Below are 12,376 nucleotides of genomic sequence, written 5' to 3'. Positions count from 1 at the left end.
AAGCAGATGGTCTGTAATTGTGCCGTGAGACATGGGGAATCAAAATTAAAAGAAAATTTTGTCACAGTTATAAAGTGCTATGGTGATTTACACACACACACACACACACACACACACACTTCATATGTATAATTCACATACTCCATGTATATATGTACTCCACATACTTCATATATATATATATACACATACAGTCGTATATCATAAATAAAAGTGGCTTTTTCTTCTTTATTCAGTTGATCCTTATCCACATTAAAGGTGTGCTTTAAATAAAAGCTAAGACATTTTGTCCAATGCCTGTCTTGTGAGTCGAAGTGCAGAACAGTGTTGTGCAGAACAGCATTTGCAAAATGTGTGGATCTCTGCCCCGATCAGCTGCTTTAGAATTCTGTCCGAGGCTTGTGATTGTTTGAGTGGGAGAGTTACCTCCATCATTTCTTGGAGTGAGAAGTTGCGCAGAAGCTAAAGGTGAGAGTCTCTCCCTCTGAGTGTCAGCAGGTTCAGTGATCAGGAGAAGTGGGAGTCTAGGCTTCTCCCTCTGTCCTGGCACTGACACCACCCTCGGTGACCTCGCTCCAGTCATTAACCCCTAGTTTTTATTATTGGTTCATAGGAGGAAAAATCACACCATTCCAGCCCTGCTTAAAAAAAAAATCAGTTCTTCAGAAAAAGCTACCTGATTTTGTGCAAACCTGAAGCCCTTTATTATAAACAACCCCCTCTTTTTCCCCTGACAGCAATGCATTTCTTCCCTCAGCATGCCATTTTCAAAACCTTTGACATCTCGCTGTACCTCATCATTGCCTTCATCATGCATCTTGCCAATTTGTCAGTTTTAATCTGTCTAAAAACCTGCATCTGCCAGCATGAACGTTTTTATTTCGTATATGTTCATACAAAGATTTCACACATTGATTTTTTTTTTGTAGCTGTGATTTCATGTAAGCTAAGCAAGCAATGAGAGGTTGATACTTGGGATAATGTATGCTCAATCAGATTAATACAAATCAATGGCATTGGCAAGTTTCAGATGAGGCTCAGGGGGTGCGGTCTGGGCAGCAAAAGCTGCCAGAACAAGACAGATGGTCAGAAGCTGACACTCTTACCTCTTTATCTTAATAGGCTCATTAGCAGATTTCTCTCCTTTGGGTCTCATTTGAGTTTCTTGGCTTTAAATGGCACCCCATAGATTGCCCATCATCCTGGAAAACAACTGACATGCCCTTCTTATAACCTGGCACAGAGAATGTTCTAGTGCTCAGGGCCTGTTCAGCAGCCTGGAGGGGTAGGACTTAGGTAAATGGGTGCTGTTTATCCACTAGAACCTTTGGGATCCAAAGAGTTAATATATCCATGCTAAGAACTGACTTTTCTAAAAACTACCAATTGTTGAATGTCAGATTCTGTAACAGGCACATTATTTTATTTAATTTTCACAAGAACTCTAAGAGGTAGATCATATTATTTTTGTTGTTGCTTTTATTGTTCTTAGGTTGTTTTATACGTGAGAAGCTGAGGATTAAGTAATCTGTCACAAGGAAGAGTTGATGAGTGGAAAAAGCAGAATTTGACCCTGGACTTCATAGGACCCCAAAACTCTAAGGTTAACCACTGGTGTAACCCTGCATTTTCCTCACCACCATTCTCAAAAGCAGGGTCCGAAGGCCAAGCCCTCAGGCAGCGTTTTGTCCCACACAGCCTGCCTTCCTCCCTTCCTCCCTGCCTTCCCCTTTCGTTCCTTCCTTTCAGCCTCAAAGATTCTTAGCTGTCTCTTTCCCCCTTTTGGACACGAAGCACTGGCCTGCAGTACTTTCCCTTCCAAGGCTGGCAGTGAAGCAGGGCACGGTCCCCTTGGCTCCTCCCCTTCCTGTTTTTTCTCCAGACGACCACCAGCGCAAAAGCCACTGAAGACCAAGGTTTCAGAAATCCTTTGGGGCTTGTGTAATTATTGCTCCATCAAAGAAAAGTTCTGCCATCTTTCTTTTTAACTGATATCCTCTCTAGATGATATCTTTTGAGCTCTCTCTTACTTGTCTTGGCTACTTAAATTAGAGCTGAGAGATTCATCCTCAAAGATATTCTAAGTGAGAGATTTTTAGGCTTGGTCTAAGCCTGATTTATATACCCTGTACCCCAAATAGAAGTTACTGCTGCTTTTCTTTATTCCTCTGCTCCTTGTCAGCTTCTCTGGTTAAGAACACATGACTGTCTTCCACCCTGGCCCCCAAAGACATCTACGGGTCTTCAACTTTCACTTTGCAGGTGCTCCCCCATAGGCAGGGCAATCTCTTTGGGCCCAGATGACAGTGTCTCTGTGTGTCCTGGCAGTTTCCCCTTGGGTGCTCACCAGCTGTATCTCAACCTGTTCTCTGCCTTCTCTCTGTTCTGTCCTGGGCTGCCTGTGAGCCCAGACCTGTTTCTTCATCCTACTCAGCCTCTGAGCTTCGCCACATAGTCTTACAGCCACTCTTCCCACTTCTTTAAAAAGAAAAATGCTTCTTTATATGGAGCTTTCGACATTACTTTCCTGGTGATCCACACTCCATAGTTTCCACCGTCCTCTTTTCCTACCACTGCCTAAGGAGCAAACCTGCTGCTTAGACCTTGTCTTCTGCTGTTCACATTTATTCTAACTGCCCTCCACAGCTTATCCAGACTCATGGTGTCAGTTACTATTGTAATAATGATTCAGAAACCTCCACACCTAGACTCAGTCTTCTTAATTCCAAATCAGACATTTCCACCTGATGTTTCTTCCATTACCTCTAATTTATCGTGCCTAAACTTCCCATTTTGGTCAGTTAGCATCACTATTCATCCAGACTCATTGGCTTCAACTTGAATATTTTCTCTCTCATCAAACTCATTTATTCATTCATGTATTCATTTATCCACTCATTTATTTATTTATTCATTCGCGCATTAAACTTTTGCTAAATGCCTATTCTGTATCACGGTCTGGGTATAGCACTAAAGATATAAAAATAAATGGCATGTCCTGCATCTAACATTGAAGATCCTCCATTTAATAAAGACATCTCCAGTGCAACCTTTTTTCTCATGGTTTCCAGGAACACTAAGTGTTTCAGTCAAACTGATCTCTTACATATCACACTAACATATTCTTTCTTATTTCCATGACTTTGTTCTTACTGTTCTTCCTGCCTGGAATAACATCTCTCAATCTTTTTGCCATGTAAAACATATATTTCATTCAAGTCCTGCATATTTTCAAAGTATTTACACAATGCTATTTCCCTTCGCTGAATTCCTATAAAACTTTGTGATTCAATGCTCCCTCCTTTCCCTTGTGATAATAGGAAGTAGGAAGCTTAGCAGAGAATGTTGTAATAGAAAAATCTCTGTCTTTGAGTGAAGTTGTCATAAGCCAGGGAATGGTACCTCCTCAAGGACAAGGTTAATTTCCTCCTTTAGTCAACCATTTATTCATTCATTTCTGAGCTCTCTGAAAAAAGGCATAAGCTTCCAGAGGGTATGAAGCCCTTGCCAGGGGCCTCCCGCTGCTGCTTACCTCGGGTCCTGGACTGACCTGGCCCTGCTGGTCTGCAGCCCGGTGGCACTTGCCGACAGAGACCAGGCCTTGCTGAAAGGGTTGCTGGACATGTAACCTGTTTACAACAAAGGAGCTCTGTCATACCAGACACCCTTATGCTCATCCAACTTCATGATAGACTTTTTCCAGAGGGTATGTCCAAACAGAGGAACCAACAACCTCAATATTATCACCGGCAATATGCTTTAATGTCTTAAAGAAAAAAATGTCAACCAGAATTACTTTTGCTTCAACATCTCCTCAGTGGGCAGTCATGAGAAAGTCCTAAGGTTGAGGTCCACATGTTCTGGCACTTGCCCAGGACCCCACCCATGACAAGCTCTACCATTGTCATGAGGTAGAAATTCATAGGTCCTCGTCCCATGCCAGGATTAGAGTGAGGGAGCTTACTTTCAATCAACACCCTGCTTCTAGCTTCTGAAGACTGTCCCAAGTGTTGAGTGACTGCATTCTGAGAAATACCTCAGCCCACAGTTTTCTGGGACAGACTGTGAATCCACCAAATTACAGTTACCACAGAACCCAGGGGCTAGCTGTCCCTGTGGATAATGTTGCACTCACTCTCAAAGCTGCAGTCCGTCCTAGGCCGAACTGTCTGTGGACCTCACCTAAAATGTGAGACACAACTTGGAGGGACTTGTGATGGCCAAAAGTATCTGTTCTACCTGGACTCCCAGGGACACCAGCTATGTGATTGGGGGTAGCTCACCCCAAGGATATCGACTCAGTAGCTACAAGATCAACAACTCTACCCGCTGGGTCAACATCAAAGACCTTTGTGACCACACTCTGGTACACAGCTCCATATACCTGGGCATGTGGAGTAAGAGAGAATGATGAGAAATGAAGCAGTATCCATTAAAGATCCAAAGATCAGGATTCTGAGTCTGACAGCATCTGACTCCCAATGTGAGCTTGTGAAGTCAGTGATTCTTTCCAGGCTTCAGTGTATCTGTGTGTAAAGTGGAATTGCCTTTACATCATAAGACATCCAAGGGTCTAGAGAAACCACTGGAAGGAGGGTTCGTGTAGAAGTTTGGGGCAGGGGTGGTTTCTGCTTCTGATGTAGCTTTTTCTGCAGTGAGTGCTCACCCCTGTATCCCCTGGACCTGGCAGAAATAAATGGCATACAGTGGGCCCTCCATATGCACCAAGTGAAAAAATAAATCAATTTAGGCATCTGCAGTCATTCATTCTCGCAAGGGTCATGTATGGTATTTTCACAGCCAAGAGAATAGCTATGCATCTTTTCTGCTTTCCTACTCTCTTCCCAGTGACCAGTTTATAAACATCTCAGCTTAGATGTAAGTCTGTGACACACTCACCCAGTCCACTGTGTAATGAGCATTATGTGTAATTGTTTTGGGACACTTGTTATTCAGAGAATTATATTAAGACTTTTAACATCATCCTTGCCCTGAGGTTTGAGGTATGGATCATACTGGAAGAGGCCTCAGAAGTTGGGGTCAGGATTCTGGGATTCTATGCATTACTGAAGCTCAAACCTGGAATTGCTTGTTTGAGACCTGTCTCAGGAGGCCTGGATTAGGAGGATGGGGTGAGGATAGGTGTAAGAAGTCTAAGCATGTTGTCTAGAGTCATATCCTCCAGCTGTCCAGTTCTGTGCCTTTTGCCAGCCTTTCTGCGCCTTAACATACAACTAATGACAGAGAGTACACTGACCCCATCTCTCAATGGCCAAATAACAGGTACTTGCTTCCCCCATGCAACTGATGCTGGGTGTGAAAGGGAAAGGCCTTTTTGATGGTTACTATCCTTCCCCTAGACAGTCCTTCCAAAATCCAACTGAAACTGCAAGGACTCCAAGTGAATCAGAACCAGAGCTCTAGTCTTGCCATCAAGTTTTCTCTTTATCACCAAGAGGTAGAAAAGTAATGATGTTTTCCTCAAGGGTGAATCTCTATTTTCTGTCATTCCCATACCCATCCTTCTGTACTCTGTTCAGACTTCTATGCCAGCTACCTTCATAATGAATTCCGCCTATAAGGAGGCAGAAGTGGGAATTCAGAAATTAGAAGTGGAACATGTTGTTATTCTTCCTTCCCCTCTTTCTCTCTCTCTCTCTTTTTTTCTTTTTTGCTTCTGTTGGCAACTGTGGAAGTAGCTACATTGCTGTAAGAATCCCAGCATACGTGACAGTAATCATTCCTTGATGCTTCCAGTAGTGACCATGTGGTTCCCTGTCTGTGAGGCCAGCATCTATTGGGTGGTCCACCCCAGGGCTCCAGCATCTGCTAAGTGCCACCATCTTCCCTGGTGACTGCATTGTGCAGGATGCCTTCACTAACTGGCTCACTAGGCAGTGTTTGTTGCACTTTGGAAACACTAACTCCTTCCTTTTTATTCTCTACCTGTAGTAAATAGTTTCTGGGTTACTTCTTCCTTTTGTCTGGTTTCATCTCTTTAAGGCTTTTATAACTAGCTCCATGTATTTAATTCCTTTTGTTTGTTTTTCGTTTTATACCCCAGCTATACACAAAAACTAAGGAAGGTGGCTACCTATAGGTAGAAAATGATTTTTTTGTCTTTATCCAAAAAGATACAGGAAGAAGTAAAATAAGAAATAAAATTAATAAACAAATACATTATTTTCCATTACAGTTAACTAAGTATATGCTACCTTGTTAATCATAAAATTATATCACTCTTTTAATATTATTTTTCTTGGGTAAAAACACATTTCCATATATGATAAACTTTCTCCAGTGGAACTGAATTTTTGAATATCATCTTAAATTAATTCTGAATAATATTTCATGTTTGAAATTATTGTATTTTCTGAGCCATTAGATACATTTTGTTGCCATAATGTATCAAATTAGATGTGATATTTCCACATAAATAAAAATTAATAATAATAATGTTTTCCTCTCTGGTTCATTGTGGATGTACAGCATGGTTTACATTTAAGTGAAGCAAACTTGACAAATGAATGACTCCTGCACCCCTGCTAGCAAGTGTCTGCATGAATGACACCATCAATAAACCATTTAAAAGAGTTGTGATCTAAACATATATCTCCAGCTGATGAATGATAACCTACCCACCCAACCAGCCAGCCCAGGCAAAGCTATTGAGTTATTGAAGGTGATATTCATCTATAATAATTGACATTGCAAGATGTTTACAATATATTTTGAGTAAAAAATGGTTATAAAAGTTTGCTCAATATAGTTGTATTTTTCTGCTTAAGAAAACGTTTGTATAGAAAAAATCACTGGAAGAAAATGTAGAGACAACAGTGATTACACTCTGTTGTGAGATCATGTGTGGTTTTTAATTTTCCTCTTTACTAAGTTGGTTTTTGACATTTTCTATGATAAAGGTATATTAATTTTATTCAAAGAAACAATTTTAAGTGATTTAAAAGACAAATAGGTGTTCTCTCTGATTTGTGGGCAATGGTTCAGAAGGACTATGTAGCAATGGTAAGAGAAGCAAGTTGGTCTTGGGAAGGAAGCCTCTAAGGCTCACTTCTTCCAGATTATCTGATGGGTTCATGCCTTTTAGGAACAAGGTTTTGAATGACCTTTAAGGCTTTCTCCAACTGGGGATCCCAAGATCCAACCTAAGAATCTATTAAAAAAATTTGTTGATTGTCCTGGGCCAAGACCTACACCAGGTCCTACAGACACATAGATGAAGGTCTAGTACTTGTCCTCCAGGAAACTGCCATTTTATCAACGGGTTTATTTTGGCTTTGGAGTGGAAAGATTCTTCCTTAAACCCTACTTCTGCCCCTCACTAGCTGTGTCTCTTGGGAAAAATTCTCTTTGAGTTTTTGATTTTTTTAATCTTTAAAGAAAAGGTAATGATTCTTTCTTTTCTTTCTTGTTTGTAGGATTAAATCAAATTATAAAATAATCCAAAAGAAATGGAAGGAGGGAGAGAAGGAGGGGAGACAGGGAAAGAGTCATATTTTGTAGGATAGTATTTAGGCTTACCAGGGATGGGAACAATTGATAGGAATGAAGAAGAAAATAGCATAAAAAAACCCTTACCTAAGGATAGGTAGCCAAACTTTAAGAGTGAAGTATTGGATACAATAAGTGGGCTAAAAGTTAATTACAAAGAGGTTTCATATTCTTTTAGCAACTCCTTATGGTCTTTGCCCTTTGTGAGCACAAAAGGCTTTATCACAAAATAGATTCTCTATATAATCTGCATGTGGTCACTGAAGGACAAAGGATCTGCTTGGCCTCTGTTTCCCTAAAACCTCAATGAATGGGAAATCAGTGTGTCGCTGAGTATGCCTCATAGACATAGAGTGAACAACACTAGGTGGGGGCAAGGGAGGGTAGGGAGGGGGAAGATTACTTGGCCATGGTAAATTATTTCTACCTCATAGAAAAACTGTAGTTTTTACATCTTTGTAAAACAAAAATGTGAAAGCATAATAAGTTTTATAAAAAATTGCTTTTGTGTGTATTTCAGTTTATGTTCTGTTGGTTGCAGTAGAGGAACAAGTCCTAGTCCCATTCCCAACCAAATGCTCTGGGGAAGAGAGAAATGTAATGATCTTGAGAAGTATCAAACCCCAACCAACATCCCAATATGCAGCCAGACAGTATTTTGTTCTTTAGAGTTTTATCTCCTCAGCTGTACTGAAAGCACCTTGAAATCAATAGTAATGTCTATCTCTATTTGTAGGAATTTTACTAGTGTTGTCAATCATTCATTACTTGGAAGACTCACCAACATTCCTCTCTCACCAAAATTATTCCATTATTTCTGATTATGCTGTACAATTATCAGCCAACCATAGTAAATCGAAATAATTGACTAAATAGATTTCTTATCACAGTGAATAATTATCTACTAGTAAATGAATCTGCCTAATTTGTTTAAATGTAAGTCATAGATAAAACATCATGTTCTCATCATTGTAAGATACTGATATGAACAAGAGATAAAGTCAAATAAAGGTCATGACTTCAGCACAGGATGAAAAAAAAATTAATTTAAAGGCAAAGCAACCAATCCAGTACTGTGCCAGCTGCAATGAAGGATAACAGCAGTACAATTGCCCTGACCTCAAGAAGAGTTGAATCAAACTGAAGAGTCAAGATACACATGGCAATTAAAATATAGAAAGGACACTATATTTTCAAAATGAAGAGATGTAGAATAAACCAGTCTTCCCAAGTAACTCAGATTAAAAATAAATTCATTCATCAAATCAGAAAAAATATGTAACCAACTATTAAAAATTATGCCATATAGGCAGAGTGAATAGATTAACAGCTGAAGGAGACAGCCACAGACAGCATATTCCTGGAAGTCTTGAACAGACTGGCTAAAGTCAGACAGGTTCAGCATCTGACATCATCAGAGGCAGATCCAGAAAGTAAAAACAGCGGTCTCCTACAATAGAAGTTCACAACACAAAGTCAGGAAATCAAGACAGATCAATTTAAGAGGCAGAAGCAAAAGAGAAGAGTCTCACAAATGATGGGAAGACAAAGAAATATGCCCTACTCTAAGAGAAAGGAGGAATCCCCACAAAGAGAACTAAATGAAAAACAGGCAGGTAAACTATCAGATATTGAGTTCCAAACAACAGTTCTAAGGAAGTTCAATGAGCTCAGTGAGCTCAGAGGGAATTACAAAAAACTACAAGGAAACTACAAGCAACTTACTGCAAACTATATCAGCATGAAAAAGGACATAGAAACCATCAATAAGAGACAAGAGGAAATGAAGAATACAATTTCTGAATTGAAGAACACGGTAGAAGGAATCAAAAGCAGGCTAGATGAAGCTGAGGATCTAATCAGTGAGCTGGAAGACAAGGTAGAAAAAAGCTCCCAGAAAGAGCAACACAATGAAAAAGGATTCAAAAAGAATGAAAAGGCATTGAGGGAAATGCAGGACAACCTGAAATGCAATAATATCCATATGATAGGGATACCAGAAGGAGAAGAGGATGAGGAAGGGATAGAGAACCTGTTTGAAAAAGTCATGAAGGACACTTACCTGGCAGGGGAGATACCATGATCACGAAGGTGGTTTTCCCAGGGCGAGGCTTATCCATTGCACTCCGGATGTGCTGACCCCTGCGATTTCCCCAAATGTGGGAAACTCGACTGCATAATTTGTGGTAGTGGGGGACTGCGTTCGCGCTCTCCCCTGAAATAAAAAAAAAAAAAAGAAAAAGTCATGAAGGAAAACTTCCCTAATTGGAGGAGAGAAAAAGTCACACAAGTCCAGGAAGCACAGAGGGTCCTATTCAAGAGGAACCCAATGAGGCCCACTCCAAGACACATCATCATTAAAGTGGCAAATATCAAAGACAAACAGAGAATCCTAAAACAAGCAAGAGAGAAAGAGGTAGTAACATATAAGGGAGCCCCAATACAGCTAGCAGTTGACTTCTCAACAGAAACACGGCAAGCCAGAAGGGAATGGCAAGAAATATTCCAAGTCATGAAAAGCAAAGATCTGCAACCAAGACTGCTCTACCCAGGAAAGCTCTCAATTAAAATGGAAGGCGAAATAAGGAATTTTCCAGACACAAGAAGGCTAAAAGACTATACCTCCACCAAACCAGCATTGCAAAATATGCTAAAGGGACTGCTTTAAGATGAAGAAAAAGTTTCTATGAATACCCAGTTCCTTTCAGAGTTGCCAATACTTTATATTATCAATATTTTTAATACTCATTAATCTGATTGTGACAATGATGTTATTTTATTGTTCCTTTACTATTTGTTGAAACTAAACCTATTTTAGTATATTTCTTGCCTATTTCTATTATTTTTTTAAAAAAAGCTTTAAATTACTTTTTGGTATTCTTTACTCATTTATTGATTAAAACTTTGTAGAACTTTATTCCAAAAAAAAAAAAAAAGCAAGAAACAAAAAACCTATTAACCATGTTTTAGGTGTGTTGCAAGTACTTTTCTATTCCTTGTCCTTTAACTTTTTTAATATGTATATTACTATATAGTTAAATGTTTAATATAGTCATATTGTCAATATTTACTTTATAGCTCCTGGGGTTGAATATTTTACTTCAGGTCATGAAAAATATTACTTCTATTTTCTTCTAAAGCTCCTTAGATTCTACTTACTGATTTTTAACTCATCTGAATATTTCTTGTATAACGTGTGAAATAGTGCTCTATATTTGTTGTATTTCAAGCAATAGTGGTCCATGCACCATCTTTGTGGAATAAGCCTTATGTTCCCCATTGATTTGAAATATCAACTTAATCATACATATAATAATAAGATATATACATTTGTCTCTAGAATGTTCATTATATTTCATTGATTTACGTGATTATTTCTGTGTTGGTGTCATGTTAGTTTAATTGCTGAGACTTTATAATGGTTTTAAATTTTTAAAAATATTTTATAATTAACTTTGACATTTAAAAATAAACAAAATCAATCTACATTTAATAAAGAAAGAAGAGAGAGAGAGATGGAACTCCTACTTTTTGTGACAACATGGATGGAACTGGAGAAGATTAAGCTAAGTGAAATAAGCCAGTTGATGAAAGACAAATACCACATTATCTCACCTATAAGTGGACTCTATTCAACAAAATAAACTAATGAACAAAATAAACCACAGGCACGGCAACATGGAGCAAAGTGAAAGTAACCAGAGGGGAGGAGGAAAGAGGACTATGGTGGAAAGAAGGGGAAGGGACTAGACAAAGAACATGTATGAATGACCCATGGACATGGACCACAGAGTGGGAATTGACTGTGGGAGCGGGGGATGGGGGTGGGATGGGTGGAGGGGGGTAAAGGAGGAAAAATTGAGGCAACTGTAATAGAATTAACATAATTTATAAATAAAAAGATAATAAAAACAAACAAAATGAGAAGAAAAAAATTATGCCATATAATATTATCAAATTAATGAGAGTCAGCATTTTGGTATATTCCTGAATAATTTTTGTACAAATAATAAAAATTTTAAATAAAACATGATCACATTATAAAACTGTTTTAATTATGTTTAACAATATACAGTAAAGAAAGCTTAAAATATTCTTAGCAAGTTTCAGATTACACAAAAGCTAGGGAGAAAAGCCATTAACAAAAGAATCACAATCAGAAAGAGCTCACCAGTAGAGAAGCAACAAGATCAAATGTAACAGAGTTGCTCCTACAATTCTTAACTTTGGTTGGAAGGCTTTAGGACTTGATTGAGTACAAGTGCAATATGCACCGAAAATGTTACTGGCTTACAGAATGCTACTGCACCCCAGGCTGTCTCAACTAAAGCATAATGTTTGGTCACAGAAAGAAAAAGTCTCTAGGTAGGCGGTGCTGGTCTGACCATATTTTGAGTTCTACACTGAATTTTATGACCAAAGTTGGTTAAGAGGACAGTGAACAAGATGAAGATTATGTCATATGGGTCATAATTGTGAGAGCTAGAGGTGCTTAGCTGGAAAAGAGGAGACGTTAAGGCTCTGGGTGTACATGTGTGCATGTGTGTCTGTGTGTTTGTGTGTGTGTATGTGAAAATTCTTAGCAGTACACATACACACAGAGAGCTGTCCTGCAAAAGAAAAAGTTGATGCATTCTGTGCAACTCAGAGGGCAGCAATTGTTGAACAACTCTTAGATCATTCTCAGAGCGTCTGAGGAGAAGGAACTGTGTGAGAATCTTAGCTGTCCAACAACAGAACAGACTGTCTCTTGGTGGCAAGTTCCCCTTTCTCTGAAAATACAGGAGAAGGGGTAGAAGAAGGAATATTGGACAGAAGTTCCTGCCATTGGACTTGAGGAATGCTGTGGTCCCTTACAACTCTCACA

At 39.1% G+C, this 12,376-nt stretch overlaps 1 non-coding gene across 1 annotated transcript; it reads left to right on the top strand.

Annotated features, from left to right (window-relative positions):
• Window positions 1-9,563: 9,563 nt before the first annotated feature.
• Window positions 9,564-9,727, top strand: LOC129082002 (U1 spliceosomal RNA). The gene has a single exon (XR_008530358.1). It is a non-coding gene; the product is annotated as a U1 spliceosomal RNA (small nuclear RNA).
• The last annotated feature ends 2,649 nt before the right edge of the window (window positions 9,728-12,376 follow it).

The sequence above is a fragment of the Pteronotus mesoamericanus genome, unplaced genomic scaffold (assembly GCF_021234165.1).
Source record: "Pteronotus mesoamericanus isolate MK-2021 breed Mesoamerican mustached bat unplaced genomic scaffold, CSHL_Meso_final contig_123, whole genome shotgun sequence".
Classification (NCBI taxonomy): Eukaryota; Metazoa; Chordata; class Mammalia; order Chiroptera; family Mormoopidae; genus Pteronotus; species Pteronotus mesoamericanus.
The sequence above is the reverse complement of the archived record's forward strand: the minus strand, read 5'-3'. Positions and strand labels throughout refer to the sequence as shown.